Genomic DNA, 15,236 nt, shown 5'->3' with positions numbered 1-15,236 from the left:
GCCCGGCCCCAGCGCAGCCCCTCGCCATTTTTGTTTCCCGCGGAGGAGAAGCTGGTGCATTGTGGGAGCACAAAGAGCCGCGGCCCCGCCCCGCCCGCGCCCGCAGGGAGCTCCGCGGCCGGGGGCCGGGCCGCGCCGCGGCGGAAGGACACAGGTGGAGCCAAGCCCTGCCCGCTGCTGAACAAAGAGGGACTATTTTAGGCGTGCTCGACGGCACGGACGGGGATCTGCGCGCCCGCGGCCGGCGCTCGTTGCGGCGCGTGCAGCGCCGGGCCGCGGCCCCTATTGTTCCCTCGTCGCACCTCGGGCGACGCTGTGCGGCGTTGCGGGCCGCCCCGTCCCGTCCCGGCGCCGCCTGGGTGCCGTCCCGAGCGGCGCGGCCCCTTCCGCCTCGCCCCCGCCGCCCACCTGTCCCGCCCACCTGGGCCGAGGGCCGTGACGCCCCCGCCGCCGTCTAGAAGGATCCGGGCGGCGCGGGAAGGGCCCTGCCCGCGCGGGGCTGCCGCCTGCCCGCGCAGGTAGCGGCGCCCCCGCGAGCCTCCTGCAGGGCAGGCCCCGCCGCAGTGACAGTCACTGCCATGCTGCCATTTTGGGAGCTATGCTCGGCTGGGTTTCTGCTCGTAGCCGCAGCTGTGCGGGCAGTGAGACCGGCTGCTCATTCTTGACCCTCTCCACCAGCCTGATGTTAGGAATGGCTCCTTTGGCTATGGTATTGTCACGGCCTCAGTCGTGGCTATGAGTGGGTGCAGCCGCTGCGCAGTGACCCAACACAAAGGTGGCCCAGTGCCCTAAGCGCAGCCCCTGGGCAGACCTCAGAGCAGGAATCAACACAGGGACCAACGCGTGTAATAGGGCAGCGGGGAACCGCTGACCTGGGGCCATGACGTGCAGCGTGGCTCTGGGACCGGTGGCCGAGCTGCCCTGGCCGCCCCGCTGCGCGGTGGCTGGGGTTTAACGGCCTTCCTCCACAGACGGGTTAGTCTAGGCTGGCGGCCTCACAGGGGCAGCCCCTGTCTGCAGTCAGGCACTGACGCCGGCTTGTCACCCTGCAGAGGGACCAAGACAGGGAAGGTTGGGTAGAGCAGAGGAGGCTGAAACTGCTTTTGGTTTGACAGCTGGGTCTGGCCAACTCAAAGGTCCATGAAAATAATAATAAAAAAAATACAGTCTATGTCTTCTTGTTCGCGGTTGTTTAAAGAACAACTGTTAGGGAGATCTCCTCTCCGCCGCTGCCGCAGGCTTGCAGAGCGCAATAGCCAGGGCTGCTCTTCACATATTTTGAGATACTGCTAACAGAGTCAGGTACCTCAGGTACTGAAGGCCAGAAAGATGACGTAAGTCAGACCCTCTCAAAGCACAGGCCCACCAGTGCCAATTGTTTAGGTGACCACCACTGTACCCAAAAAAGAAGCAGAAAGCTCTCCATATTAGTGAGACATGCTGGCTCTATCCTCCATCCCATTGGGATATTGTTCCTCAAAAAGGTTTACTTTAACGCCATCAAAAAGTCAAGAGTTGCACGGCTCCATAAAGCACCACTTGTCGCACAGAGAACTGGAAGCTGCTGCTGGAATAACATCACCTTTATCGGAGGGAAACCAGGAATCCCCACAGTAAACAAGGATTATTAAAGTTTGATAAACTCGTTAGTTTGCTCTAAGAGGGATTGCACTAGTTAGTCTATAGCAGACTGTATCAGTATTATTCCCACAAACCTGACTCCATATCATGTTTTTTCGCTCGGAATTTCTATGGAGCACAATGTGGGCTCACAGCCAAATCCCAAATAAAGCCATTTTTAACGGCTATTTCCTTTTAAGGGCAGCCATTACTGATAGCTAAAAAAATTCCAACCCAAGTACCTCACACAGGCACCCCCTCTTGCATGGATGTAATTTAGTAGCTTTAGTTTTTAAACAGTTTAGGAGGTCACCCAATCACCTTCATGCAGCAAGCTCCTTTCTAGAGCTATCACTAACCATGTGAGCCTGATTTACCTCATACATTTACTACACCAAATAAATCAAATGTTTGTCACAGGGGCTATATTCAACTACTTGCACTCTTAGAGAAGAAATCTGCATCAGAACAGTCACCTTCATCGTTCTTTTGCCAACCTCAAGAGGTTATGATGGGGTTGGGAATCTGCAAACAGGCAAATTATTCTGTTATGTTTTTCAAATTAAAATGCTGAAGTCACGAAACACTGAAACCTATCATTGCAGCAGAAGGAATCCTAGTTATCACTGGCATATGTAGGGCGAAGAAGTAACAGCAGAAGTGAAAACCAGCCTGGTTTAGACACGGTGTACAATTCCAGTTACCATGAGACATGTACCAATAATCTGGCTTGGAGCCAAATAGACTCTTGGTCTGTGTTCTGGTCTGTACTAGTAGTACAATAGCTAGTTATTTTTTCTGTTAATATCCAAGCAGACCATGGCTTTAGAATGGGCTTTCTTGTGCTTTTTGTTTGGTTTTTCCTTTTGATAATGCCTTGAAAGAATTTGCACATACAGTTTCTGCAATCTCCACTGCTGTGTTTCCAGTTCCAGACACACTACATACACACTTTTTGGCACACTTCTCTTCAAATGTCAGTAAGGGCTTTCTTGTGTAGGAGTTTCAGAAAAAAAATATAAAGAACTTTTACTATCAGATTTATAAATAATACAATAAAATTATTCTGCAATAAAAAATAAAAACTTTCAACTTTATTCTACTACTCTTCACAAAGGGAATTAGAGAATCCTGATATGATAGAGTTTTACTTCACACCATTGGGTATTTACCATAAACATGAATAACTGCAAAGTCTTTGTCTTTTTGAAGTTGTATCTTGCCTTACAGGGACAGTTGTGAAAATTTTAATTTCATACTTAAAATGTAAATTTGCTGTATCCAGGAAAGCTGGTTAAATTTAAATACAATTTAAATAAAAATAATAGCATAATCCTTTGTCAAAGGCCTTTCTCTCAAATGTTATATTAAAGACAGTGTTATGTTTTCACACTTTCAAAACACATCAAAACACATAAAAAACAAACATTTAAGTCAAAAGTATTTGTAGATGAGGCACCAACTGCTGTAGAGTATTATTTTCCATCCCCTTATTGTATTACCCAACATAACATTCAAGAGAGAACCTTGAAAAAGACAGTACAGTAAAGCTTATCCTTGTACACATGGTTGTCATGACCACAAGTCAGTAAGGAGGGAAAACTAGATCCCAGGCCACTTTCTCAGTATTGTTTAAGCAGGGGCACAGTGAGGGAGCTCACCTGAGATCCTCTTATCTTCCAGCAAGTTGAATGTGGTACTTGTATTTTTACATAAACATAGTAATTAGTGAGACAATGCAGTTACACTGTGTTTTTTATTGTAGGACGCAGCAAAGGACCTTCATTTTCAAAACATAAAATAGGTGAATGATGTTATAAGATATGAAGAAATCAGTATTAGTTGCCTTACAAACAGAAAACAATTGTTATCACAAAATTACGGTAATTGTAACTTTATAATAAAGATATTAAAGCAATTCTGAAAACAAAACAATAGCTTAAAATATTTTTAGATAGGCCAAATTTTGCATTTTCAAATATCAAAATTACTTAAGAAAATACATTAGTATTACTGAGTGCTGATGACAATGTCATTGGTCTTCACAAAGGAACACTTTTTTTTCTAGTAAAAGCATTTTATATCCTTAAGATGTTTGAAAAAAAAAATGTTTAAAAAGAGATGAAGCTTAAAGTCTCCCCAATACTTGACTCAATCTAGAATTTTATTCCAGATATTTAACTTCTCAGAAATTACTTGTAAAGGTGTAGCTGAAATTCTTTATGCCTAAATGATCTTTGACTGATAGATCTTTTCCCTACAATTCTGTAGGGAAGTTCCGTAGTTCACAACTCAAATCACAAGCTTACTTGTTTCATATTTGCAGTTCATGTCTCCTGTCCAGCTGAAATCTAATTATTAGAACTGACTGAATAAAAATCAATCTGTCAATTCATAAAATGATGTTTATATATATATTTAAAGAGAGCGAGCGATTCTAGGATTGAAAGAAGTAAGAGCATGCGGAGTAGTGTTGTTATGTTATATGTACAAAGTATTTAAGTATGCTTTGTAAAGAAGGGGAAGGGTTTTTGTAGGAAGTATGGCAGTGAAGAAAATGAAAGGGTAGGAAAGCAATTATCTGCCATGTATCTTGATTATAATAATGTTCTTTGTGCCTAAAGACAGTGAGGGAGGTCCAAAGGAGAAAAAAAATAAGAGCTTGGGTAAATTTGGCCTCACTGAAAGTGCTCTCATGCAAGTCATCATATCTTATCAGTAATACTGTATTTTCTATCTTGAAGAGAAGTTTCCTACTCTCTCTACACTGTCCAGTGTGGAACGTGCTACTGCTATGGTGATATAATTAACTTCTCCCAGGATTATGGTCAGAAGGAGGTCCTTGCTCCCAAACTTGCTGAGAACCCAGCACATGCCGTGTCACACGTCCCTTCCCTTACTGTGAGGCACAGGGCTGCTGAAGCTCATGCAGCTCAAGGAGCAGTCCACAGTTTGCACTTTGCTTTTTGTTCATTCACTTTAGTGCTGCATATATGGAAAACTGACTGCAGCCCCAAATACTGCACTTCATGATGGTTCTATCGTAACTTCCCGCAGACTGTAATACCCTTCAGTTTTATGGCAAGGTTTTGTGCATCAGCGCCTGTGCTTCTTTGTGTGCTGTAAAAATGTCGGCAGCAGCAGAATTTCCGGCTCTTGCACGGTTAACATTTGTAGCAGCACAGCCGAGACTTACCCCTTAGCTCTAAACTCAAGTTAAAAAAAAAAAAAAAAGAAAAAAAAAAATTAACGTTCCCTCAGGACACAGTACCATGGCAGAATATTGCTGTTTCATCTGCAGCGAAAAATCTGTTCTGGACATCAGTGTGGCCAGAGGGAGAATTAGTGCAGCATTCCTCCTCCCCGCCGCCACCTGGAATGCAGCATGGGCCCTCTCACACTCCCTCAGCAGGCCTGCCAAGTCCCACTCGGGTGGAAAGCCCCTCACTTCTCTTATTTTCTTCTTCCCACCCCCCCCTTTTTTTTTTTAATAGCATCACTTTATCTGACGACAATGGAGACAGAAGGCTTTGAAAGGTGCAAAATGACAGTATCCTGCTAACACAGCTGTTTTCAGCCTTGTAAATTCAGGTGCAGGAACTGCAGATAAGGCACTAAGGTTTTCTAATGTGACTGGCATTGCAACTGGGAATGTGCAGAAAAAAATAAGGGCTCCCAGACTAGCACTAGCCAGGTTATAAATTTTGTGCTTTGCTTTTCCACCGCTATAAAATAAGCATACTGTTATAGTGGTTATCTTTGATATGTTTATGTAAATGGTTCAATCTAAATATGATTGTTTGGACTAATTCAAATGTAATAGTAATTGTTTTACATGTATGTTGATCTTTCCAAATTTGTGCTATGTTATTTCAACCTGAAACTCCTGACTCTGTTCAACACACCATAGCTTCTCTGCATTTAGCTACAAGGTGTTAAAAAACAGAAACGAAATCAATTATCTTTATATTAAGCACATTTAATTTCTGTTTTGGCAGCTTTCCCACCAGCACTGATATTCTCTATACAGTCTCCCCAAAAATCTGAGGCCAGGATGTGACTGTTTTATTTGATTTTGATTTTTTAAATGTTATTTATTTAATTTTAGTAATACATGCTCTTGTGATGAGTTGAAGACATTATTTAAAGATCAGTGTGAAATCTGAGCAGGAGAACTTTTGCTTGCAGCAGCATTGGGCTGTAAAAACATTTTGGGAGCCACGTTGTGCCGAGGTCAGCTATTAGCGCTGGTGCGATGGATTAGTAACAGAGCCGAAAGGCTGATCTTACCAACACCAGAACTACTTTTTGACTAGTTTAACGTAGCTAACACTGAGCACTCTGCAGTTGCCCCAGCACAGGCGGAGTGCCTCGGGCCAGACATCCACACGGATGGGGTTTTGGGAGAGGCAGGGAAGGGGGTTTGGGAGAGGCAGGGAAGTGGGCGCATGGCCCCGGCCAAGCCATGTCCCGGGCCAGACTCAACACCCGCTGGAGCAGTGCAGATTTCCAGCGTCGGGGAAGGGGCAGTGCCGCTTCCTTGCAGCCCTTCCTGCGGGCTCACGCAGCGGCTCCCGCGGCGCTGCAGCTCCCGCTGCGTAGCACTGCGGAGGGTGAACAGCTCTCTGCGTGTTCAGTCCCCCGAGCTGCTCCCCACGGGGCAGGCGAGCGTGGGGCTGCGGGGGGGGGCTGCGAGTCCGGCTGCTCCCTGCAGCCGACGCCGCAGTCCCGCTTCGCGCCCCGCTGAGCCTGCCTGGCAGCTGCTGCCAGCTGAGGTTGCGCCTTCCCTGCGTGCAGGGGGGCTGCTGACTTGGCTGTTTTGCCTGTCCCCTGTGCCTGTCCCCATGTGGCTGGTCAGATGAGATCACTGCTCCAACTGAAAAGATTATTTGTATGCATTTTATATATATATACACACGCACTATTTATATACATGCACAAATATACATACACACACACATACACGCACACACACTATATATCTCTCTATATAGAGCTATATAGATAACATCTATACTGTGTATACATTTAAACCCAAATAATATATATGTGTATAAATAATATATATATGTATCTATACAGACACATAATTACAGTTACATGATTCTTTAAAAACGGGTCTAGGGTTGCTAATGTTGCTTTGGATCTAAAAATATTTGGATCTGGCAAAGGCGACATTCAAAGGGCTTGCCTACATGAAAACAGCCTCATCTCCAGTTTATCAGGTAGGAAAAAAAGGCAGGCCTTGGTTGCCAGGAAGAGCGGGAATGTGGGCCCGCGCTCGCTCGCACGGTGAGCGCAGAGCTGCTGCTGCTGCTGCTGCTGCTGCGAAAGCAGCCGACTCGGCTCTGCCCTGCCCGGCGCAGCAAGCGGGAGGGCTGGGAGGTCAAACTGCGACCGCCACAGGGGACCCTTTAATTTACTGCAGGTTCTAGGATTTAAGGCGTCTGTGACAGTGCTTTCATAGCAGCAAAGAAATAATGTGGTATCTGTTTACTGGTGTGATTGAATTATCAACCCACAGCCTGTGGTGAAAAGGGCTGTGAACTCCACTCTTCTTTAAAAACACTTTCCAGTCGGAGATTTAGTATAAATTAATCACTATTTGCAAATGTATTTTCTTCTGCCTAGAATCTGCCTTGAATCATACAGGATGCCTGAAAGAGGAATGGAAAAAAGTACTGAAAAAGAGACTGAAAATTTGTGTGATCTCCACTTTGTTCAGATTTTAAATTCAAACCGTAACTATCAATTTCTGACACATTTGGAAGCAATAATGATGTTTGGAGTTCGACTTGAAAACAAAAACTATTCATAAACCTACATTTTCAGTTGTGCAAATGAGTCCAGGTTAACACAGTATTGGGAAAAGGGTCTTTATGAGGACAGCTGCAGGACGAGAACAGAGAACTCGCATAAAACGTAGGATCATGGGAACACGGGATCCGGCTGGAAGTTACCGACTTTTGTGTTTCCATGTGTACATACAGACAGTCGCAGAACAAGATGCTTGAAAACTGAAAATCTCACATCAGGATTGTGTGATTCTTGGATAGAAAAGAAAGGATTCATGGATAGAAAAGAAAGGAAAGCAAGGCAAGGCAAAAATTATTACATAAAGTGCATCTCTAAACAAAATGAAGAGTATCTGTAGTCATCTGCATGGTTTTTAAAGATATCACACTACCTGTTTCCAATACAAGGACTGCAATGACCCAGCTCCCAGTTAACTCTTATTGGAGAGGTGTAAGAACCTCTAAAAAAGACCCTCCCAATTGAGCTATTCCATTCACCCCAAGACTCATTTTCCACAGGGACACAAATTGCTTTCCTGGTTCGGAAATGTGGTTTTGTGGACTAAACCTCCTTTTGTGCAGCTCCTCTGCAATACAAAAGATGCAGAAAAGGTTCGGTTGCCTGCTAAGTCAAAATCAAATGCTTCATCTGCTGTTAGTACTCTCAGGATGGGATGGTGTTGGCATTTTCACACTCCATTTGGAAAGTGGGTCCTGGGTGTGTGTACACAGAGAACTCAGGCAGGCAAAACAATAGCACTGCATAACAGCAGTGAATATACACACTTTATCCCTCAAAATGTATTTTCAGTGCATTTCATCTGAGTTAATAAATACTTTGCTTAACTATGAGTGTTTATTTTTATGCATTCAGAAAACTGATCGGTATTTTAGTAGACTAAGTTGTATTTAAAAAGCAGAAAATCCTCATGAAGAACACTTTACATAGTAACAGCTTTGGTTTCTTTTAAGTGGAGGTGTCATTTAAATGAAAGACAAGGAATAAAACAGCACGATCTCTGGAAGAGATTCATACATAGCAATGTTAAAATAAATATTTGAGGTCTATGTTCCTGAAGATAATCAAGTCAAATAGCAACAAGACTTTGGCTAAAGCTCCATGATATATTTCCCTTAGCAGAGAGGCTGGTTTAAGAAGTTCCAGCTATAATCCTCATCTCAGGCGCCCTCCCTGCACCCTTACATGCAGGCACGAACTGTTTATTCAGCTGTGCCGTGATTTTCATCCCACAGGCAAAGAATGGGTTACAAATAATTTGTAATTGCAAAGAATGGAGTAATATTGATGGCTTAGCTCATAAAAGTAGCTCAGAGCAGCTTTACGAGCTGCTGGGGAAGGGCTGGGATGCAGAAATGGAAGGAACCGAGGGGCAGGATGAGGAGAACTGCCCAGGGCTGGACAAACCTGCTGCCGAGCGGGACTGCAGGGGCCGGCCTGGCAGCGCCTCCCAAAGCGGGGCCAAGTCTGGTCTGAGCACAAGGTCCCGTAAAGCAACTTGATGCAATCAACCTACGACCGCGGTGCTGCCTATCTTCTCAAAGTTTAATGTCATGTATAAAAATAATACTGTACATTATAAAAAATGTGTATTATATATGGTTAAGCATTTACTTAATTGTTGCTCTACCAAATTGCCTTTTGTGGCTCAAAAAGAAACCTTAGAAATGCTGTAACCATGTGCAAATGCAGTTCCACACTTTGCTTAAAACAATGTTTTTGCTGTAAACAAGTTGCATTCTAAGTACAAACCAGTTTTACTTTAATAATTATGTTTATAGTGGGAATTGCTGCTAAGTACTGCAGTGATATATATGTTCCGAATTTTTAAATAATTCTATTAATACTTCATGCCTAGTGGGATATTTTATACAAAAAATATCAGAGTACTTTATAGAAAGTAGGCTACAGGAATTAATTAATACACAATCAATGAGCAAAAAGGCATATCTCCTGTGCCAGGAATACACTTGACTGTCTGTTTGTGTGCTTACTAATTTAAAGAGAGGTGAGGGCTGTTGTTTCTAGAAGAAACAGTGGCAAATAGCCAAGTAGGCCAATGGTGCATACGGTTAGTTAATGCTTGGACTCTGAATGACATTGCTACTTCCTTTAGAATGGGTGACAGGATTTAAGAAAGTTCCTGTAATACATATAAGCTCTGTATTACCTGTTTTGGTCAGGTACTATGAAAAAAAAAAAAAAAAAAAAAAAAAGATTTAGACTTTACAATTACAGTTTTCCACAATTAAACATTTATTTCCTAAAGATACTGGCTAATTGTTACTACCTATGTAGAATGCTGTCTGAATCCCCAAATAATTCAGTTCAAAACTCCTACATTTCAGATACAGAGATCTTGAACGTGGCAGAATAAATAGGAAGACAGAATGTTGTATTTTGAGTAATTGCTACCTAAAAAAACCTGCTTGATACCTAAAAACTACTGCACTACCCAAAAACTGTTTGATAGCGAATTCTGGTAAGTTCTGTTAATTCTCGTGTATAGGGCAGGACTCCCTGCCTTGTTAATGCAGACCTACTTCAGGTAGGACGTAAGGCCCGATGAGACAATCGTCTCATCTGAAATTCCTGCAGGAACTGATTTTGCTCTCTCCTGGCTTGGCAGATATATTTTAGGAAGACATCAGTTATAGGGCAGGCTTTAAAGAGCTTCTGCTAATTGAAATGGGATCATTTCAGGTTGTTCCTGTTTTTGCCGCTCAGTCCAAATGCCAGCCTCTCCTCACATTTGCGAGTATGACCGCCTGTTGAGCTGCACAGAGGATCAACCCGGGGAACTGATGCGGCTTTTCTCTTTTTCTGGACTATTTTTACTTTTGGATGGGTTCCCTGCAAGAGCTGGCCCTTCAGTTGCCCCGAGGGCCACGCCGTGGAGCAGAGGGAAGGGCAGGGAGTTGCACGAGGATGACGGCAGCGCGCGGCAGCCAAGGGCTCCGTGCGGCAGCGCGGCTGCCTGCAGCTCCCGGCCGGCGGGCGCGCGCGGGGCTTCACGGTGCAGCCCTGCAGCGGGGAGGGATCTCACGTGGAGCTAGAGCAAAGAGGTGCAACCGTGACATGAGGCAGTTTGGCTGTGGGAATGTCCCCTGGCAGAGGGGATGGCAGGACAGCTGCGGGGAGCAGCGCATTAAAACATGCAGCTGGTTTCCTCCTTGCACTTAAGTCAGAGCTCTTAATTAAGCGTACCACGTGCTGAAGAATTTACTATGCTGGCAGGTAATTTCCTCCAATATTAACTTCCTTAGGAGTTAGAAATAAGTATCTTTTTCTTTTTCTTCTGATTTGAATTTTGCTGACATCTCCTTGTCACTGAGCTTTCTATGTCAGTGTGTACTGGCTTACTTCAACTTAACTTCTAACTCAAGTAGCACATTGGAAAGAATGTGGACTAGAAAGACCCTGCGTGTTTTCTAGCTCTCCAAGCTACTTCACAAAGTAAAGAGGAAGGTGGAAGTGACAATTCAGCCTAAGAAGTTTTGACAACGGAGCATTAAACAAGTACCAGAAATACATACATACAGTATTTATCTTTATGGGAAAGCTAATAAATAGGAATAAAGATGCTAACATTGAGATTTGAAAGATATATATATATATATATGGTATTCTAACATTATTTTATTTCAAGCAGCATGAACAGAAGATTATAGTAGATTGCAGCTTTACTGTGCTGCTGATTCAAAGAAGAGAACAGCCTGGGTAACTAGTCAAAATACTTATGTAGAAAGACAGGCATATTTTTAATATCATTAAGCAAAAAGCATTTGTCTGAAGATGATAAAATCACTTCCTAAACAGAAATAAATTAATGCTAGCAAGTGTGCTCTGACCATGGATCTTAACATCTCATTTCAAATTAATCGTGAGAAAAAATCTTGAACCTAATAAATGGAGCAATTAATAGCGGAAATAGACTTGAACAGACAAGTACTTACGAAGGAAACCTATTTTTATTGAATCTGAACTGTTCTCTTTGTAGGTTTTGAAACAATGAGAGCACAGAGGTGCCTCGTTCCAGTTTTGCTTATAACTAACCATTAATGGGGTAATGATCACCTTCAAGCCTTTTCTTCGAACAAAATATTTTTGGTCTTCCCTGTATTGTCTAATATATAAAGCCATCTATTCAGAATATTAAAAAGATGCATATAACTTAATTATCTATTTACCTTATTTAACATTAAACATTACTAATGTTTTTCAGTACATTCTGTACATTTTGACCTATATGCCAGAAAAGATAATGGTAGACCAACTTGTGTCTCTCCAAGCAAGGACTAGAGTTTTCTTTCTCCAAATTAATTAGCCTCTCTGAATGCCTATTAATATTTGGATCTAATCTCAGATATTAATGATTCACACACATTAATGTCATTTATCTGAAAGTATTAAAATATGATTATTGATGTAAATATGTTTAAAGAAAAGTTCCAGAGCCACCTTGCACTGCCATAAATCCAAGCTACTGATGAAAGGGGTTGAACTAACTCAGGACAAAAAGAATTAAGATTAATTTAAGATTAATTTTCACCCGATTCAGATAATTGATTCAGTTCCTTACACAGCAGCCGAACCAGTTGTGCCAACGCAAGAAAGGAGATAGGGACCAACAGCAAGAGCAAGGTAAGAGTGAGGCAATCTGTTTCTGCAGCAGCATTGTTTTCTGTGAGATTAAAGTGACTGTATAACCACGGCCTCAAAAATAAACTTGCTGGCTAGAAGAGGCCATTTCCTCAAATAGATTAATGATTTGTTCATAACAAAGTAAGCCACAAAGGAACCCTTAACAGGTTTTGGCTGCTTTCTGGATAAGAGGTAGGCCCTACCTATTCATGCAGTAGGTATTAGCATTTATAAGAATTTTACTGTGATAAGAATCAATCTTTATGGTAAAATTAAAACTAGCACACTGATTAAATTAGAGTTCACAGAAATTTGCAGGAGGGGAATAGGTTTAGATTTCAAGGTTGCATTTGTCCCCAGAGCTTCATTTTCTTCCACAAGGACAAACCTAAGGAATTAGAGTTGGTATAGACTCCTAGGTACACCACCGAGGAAGCATCTTGATATCTGAATACTGGAGAGAGATAAACCTAAATTAAAGATAAACCTTTAAATTTATGCAGACTTTATTTTAGGAAATGCATTACATTGTTGTCATGTTTATCTATCATGTGACTATATTTAGTAAATGTAATTACAAAGTAGGGTGGCTGGGAAATCCTAAGGCACTTAGTTCCTGCGGGTACGGTAATCCTTGACACTGTGGTAGTGCCCCGCACTGAGCAGCCAAAGAGCAAGAGCACTGAGCTGTGCTGGGCAGCCTGGGAGGTAGTAAAGCGCCCGTAAAAAGGCAAGTCTTGTGATTATTAATATTAGAAGTCTTGTGATTCTTAGCACTAGCCAGAGGCTCCAAGCGTATAACACAATGGTGAAGAGAGCGTGCGGACCCAGAGGATTTTCTGCAAAGTCTCTTACAATAGCATTCAATTTAAATCACTTTGTGGGTGTAGTTGCTTTGAATAACTATGTAGCAATCAAGTCCAGCACCATGGCTAAGTTAATATTTAGCTTTTGTTTCAATTTGACATTTAACTCTGCATTATTTATTCAAATAACATACACTTTCTTAAAAAAAAAAAAAAAAGATAAAATTCTTTATTCATTCTATGTATAATGTGCACATTATACCTGGAAGAATTCAGACTTCTGGGCTATTCCATTCTCATATTAGTCTCATATTCTCATCCGTGTATGTCCAGGGCGTCTGGACATCTCAGCACCTGTGACAACTCTCCGATTTTTCTGAGTTGTATTTTGCATGTAACTGAAGGTGAAAGTAGGAAGGTGCTGTAAAACCACATTTACCTTTAACAGGAACAACGAACACCGCTTTTGTAAAACCAGCACTGATTTCCATGTTTGAAAGAAAGCCGTTTCACTGGAACAACAGCACTCAATGTTGACGTAGCTGGATAGGAAACTTAATTATTAACAGTAATAAATCAGCATTACTTTTGTTGCTTTGGCATTAACCTACGCCAGTGTTTTGGCACCGATGAACAAAAATTGGTAACACAAACTGCAGAATGGGAAAGCTTGAGTGAGCAGAGTGATATATCAGCGTGATTTATGTTCCTCCTTTGCTGCGTTGCTGCCCCTGCTCTTTGGAATGTCCCTCTGGTTTTGCACACCCCGAGCGCCACACCGGGACATGTTCCCTTTCTTCTCTTGCTATTCTGGCAGACTTGGCCGAGCTTTACCTGGGAGTTACATCTCCCAGGGCTTAGCCTGTCGCTCTGTGTTTAGCAGGTTGCTGGAAAAGGCTGAAGCGGCCTTCCTTCTTAGCATTTAGCTCAGCCTCCTTGTAAACAGAATAACTGAACACTTCAGTGCTGGAACAAAGCACCTGCCCTCACAGATGACTCAAGTCTCATGCACTAAGGGAAAAGCTTATTCCCTGATGAACATATGCCAGGAACTGTTTGGATCGAGATGTAACAGGAATGGAAACATTTAGATCCTTGCCTGCCATATGGGAGACCCGCATCTCATGATTACTCCTGCCTGTCATTCCAAGGACTGGCAGGGAGCACTGGGTAAAGTAATTACTTGAGATTATTCAGCAAAATGTTTAAATGTTTGCTCTGCAGCTGCCCCTCGCACTGCCTTGACGTTGTGTGCCGGCAATGCAGCTACACTCGTGCAAACCGCTGAGCTGTAGAGGGAGGCGATGCAGAAAGTGCAGCCATCTGTGCCTGAACAGGAGGAGAAAGAGCCCCCCAGCGCAGGAGCTGCCGCTGCGGCCAGGGTGGCTGGTACAGGACCACCAAATCCTACCCATCATCTTTCAGTTTGCTGCTTCAGAGCGAGTCTGGCAGTGATTATATTATTCAAGAAGTTGCTGCAGACTGCTCTTGAATCTTAAAGTACAAATCTCTCTAAATCCTATAGAGTTTTAGTGCTTTGTGACCTCCTAACATTTGGTTTCCAGATAGACATCTTTCTTTAAGAGCAAGCCCTGCCAGAAAACCATAACTTATTCTTACCCTAGTGTTTTTGTGACTTTTCATCAAAGCAGCCGTTTTTGGTATGCACAAGGAGGAACCAAAGCCATGACATGATCTGTCGGCTTCTTGTTACTTTCGTTTGCGCACGGGGGCAAAAGCAGCTTTTGCTTTTGAAGCTAGCCCATTTCACAGCCAAAAAAGCATCCGAGCAGGAGACTGCCAGCGTCTGACTCAGCAGAACGCGTGCACTGAGGGAACCACAGAGAAGGGCTGAGCTTCAATATCTATATAAAAGACGGCAGGTTTAGTTGAAGTTAGCAGCATCCCACTAATTTAATTGAGGCTGGGACTTCTCATGAGTGAGCGAGGCCTTCATAGATGCTCTGGTGTGGCAGCCACGGGTGACACCCCGTTTTATGAGACCGGCGCCCCTCACCTGTGCGGACGTGACATGAGTCCTCGTTTCTCTTTCTTTCGGAATTCGCCTGCAGTGTTTGGGGCTGCTGACGGTTACTGCAGCCGTTGGCAGCGAGACACGCGGCGCTGTGAGGCAGGGCCGGGCCGCGGGGCAGGCTGAGGGGGCGCGGGGCAGCGAGGCGGGCAGCGAGGGGCACGGCCGCCCGCACAGCCCCTTGCTAAGGGGGGACGCGCAGCACTACCCTCGGGAGGTCTGGCTTTAATAACGCGCCACGCGCTGGCGGCGGCGGCCGGCCATCAGCGGGACACGTTGTTTATTAACCAGCTTCTCCGCGGCGCTGCCCCGGCAGGGCC

This window comes from Nothoprocta perdicaria, unplaced genomic scaffold (assembly GCF_003342845.1).
Source record: "Nothoprocta perdicaria isolate Ctin4 unplaced genomic scaffold, notPer1 scaffold_20, whole genome shotgun sequence".
Taxonomy (NCBI): Eukaryota; Metazoa; Chordata; class Aves; order Tinamiformes; family Tinamidae; genus Nothoprocta; species Nothoprocta perdicaria.
The sequence above is the reverse complement of the archived record's forward strand: the minus strand, read 5'-3'. Positions refer to the sequence as shown.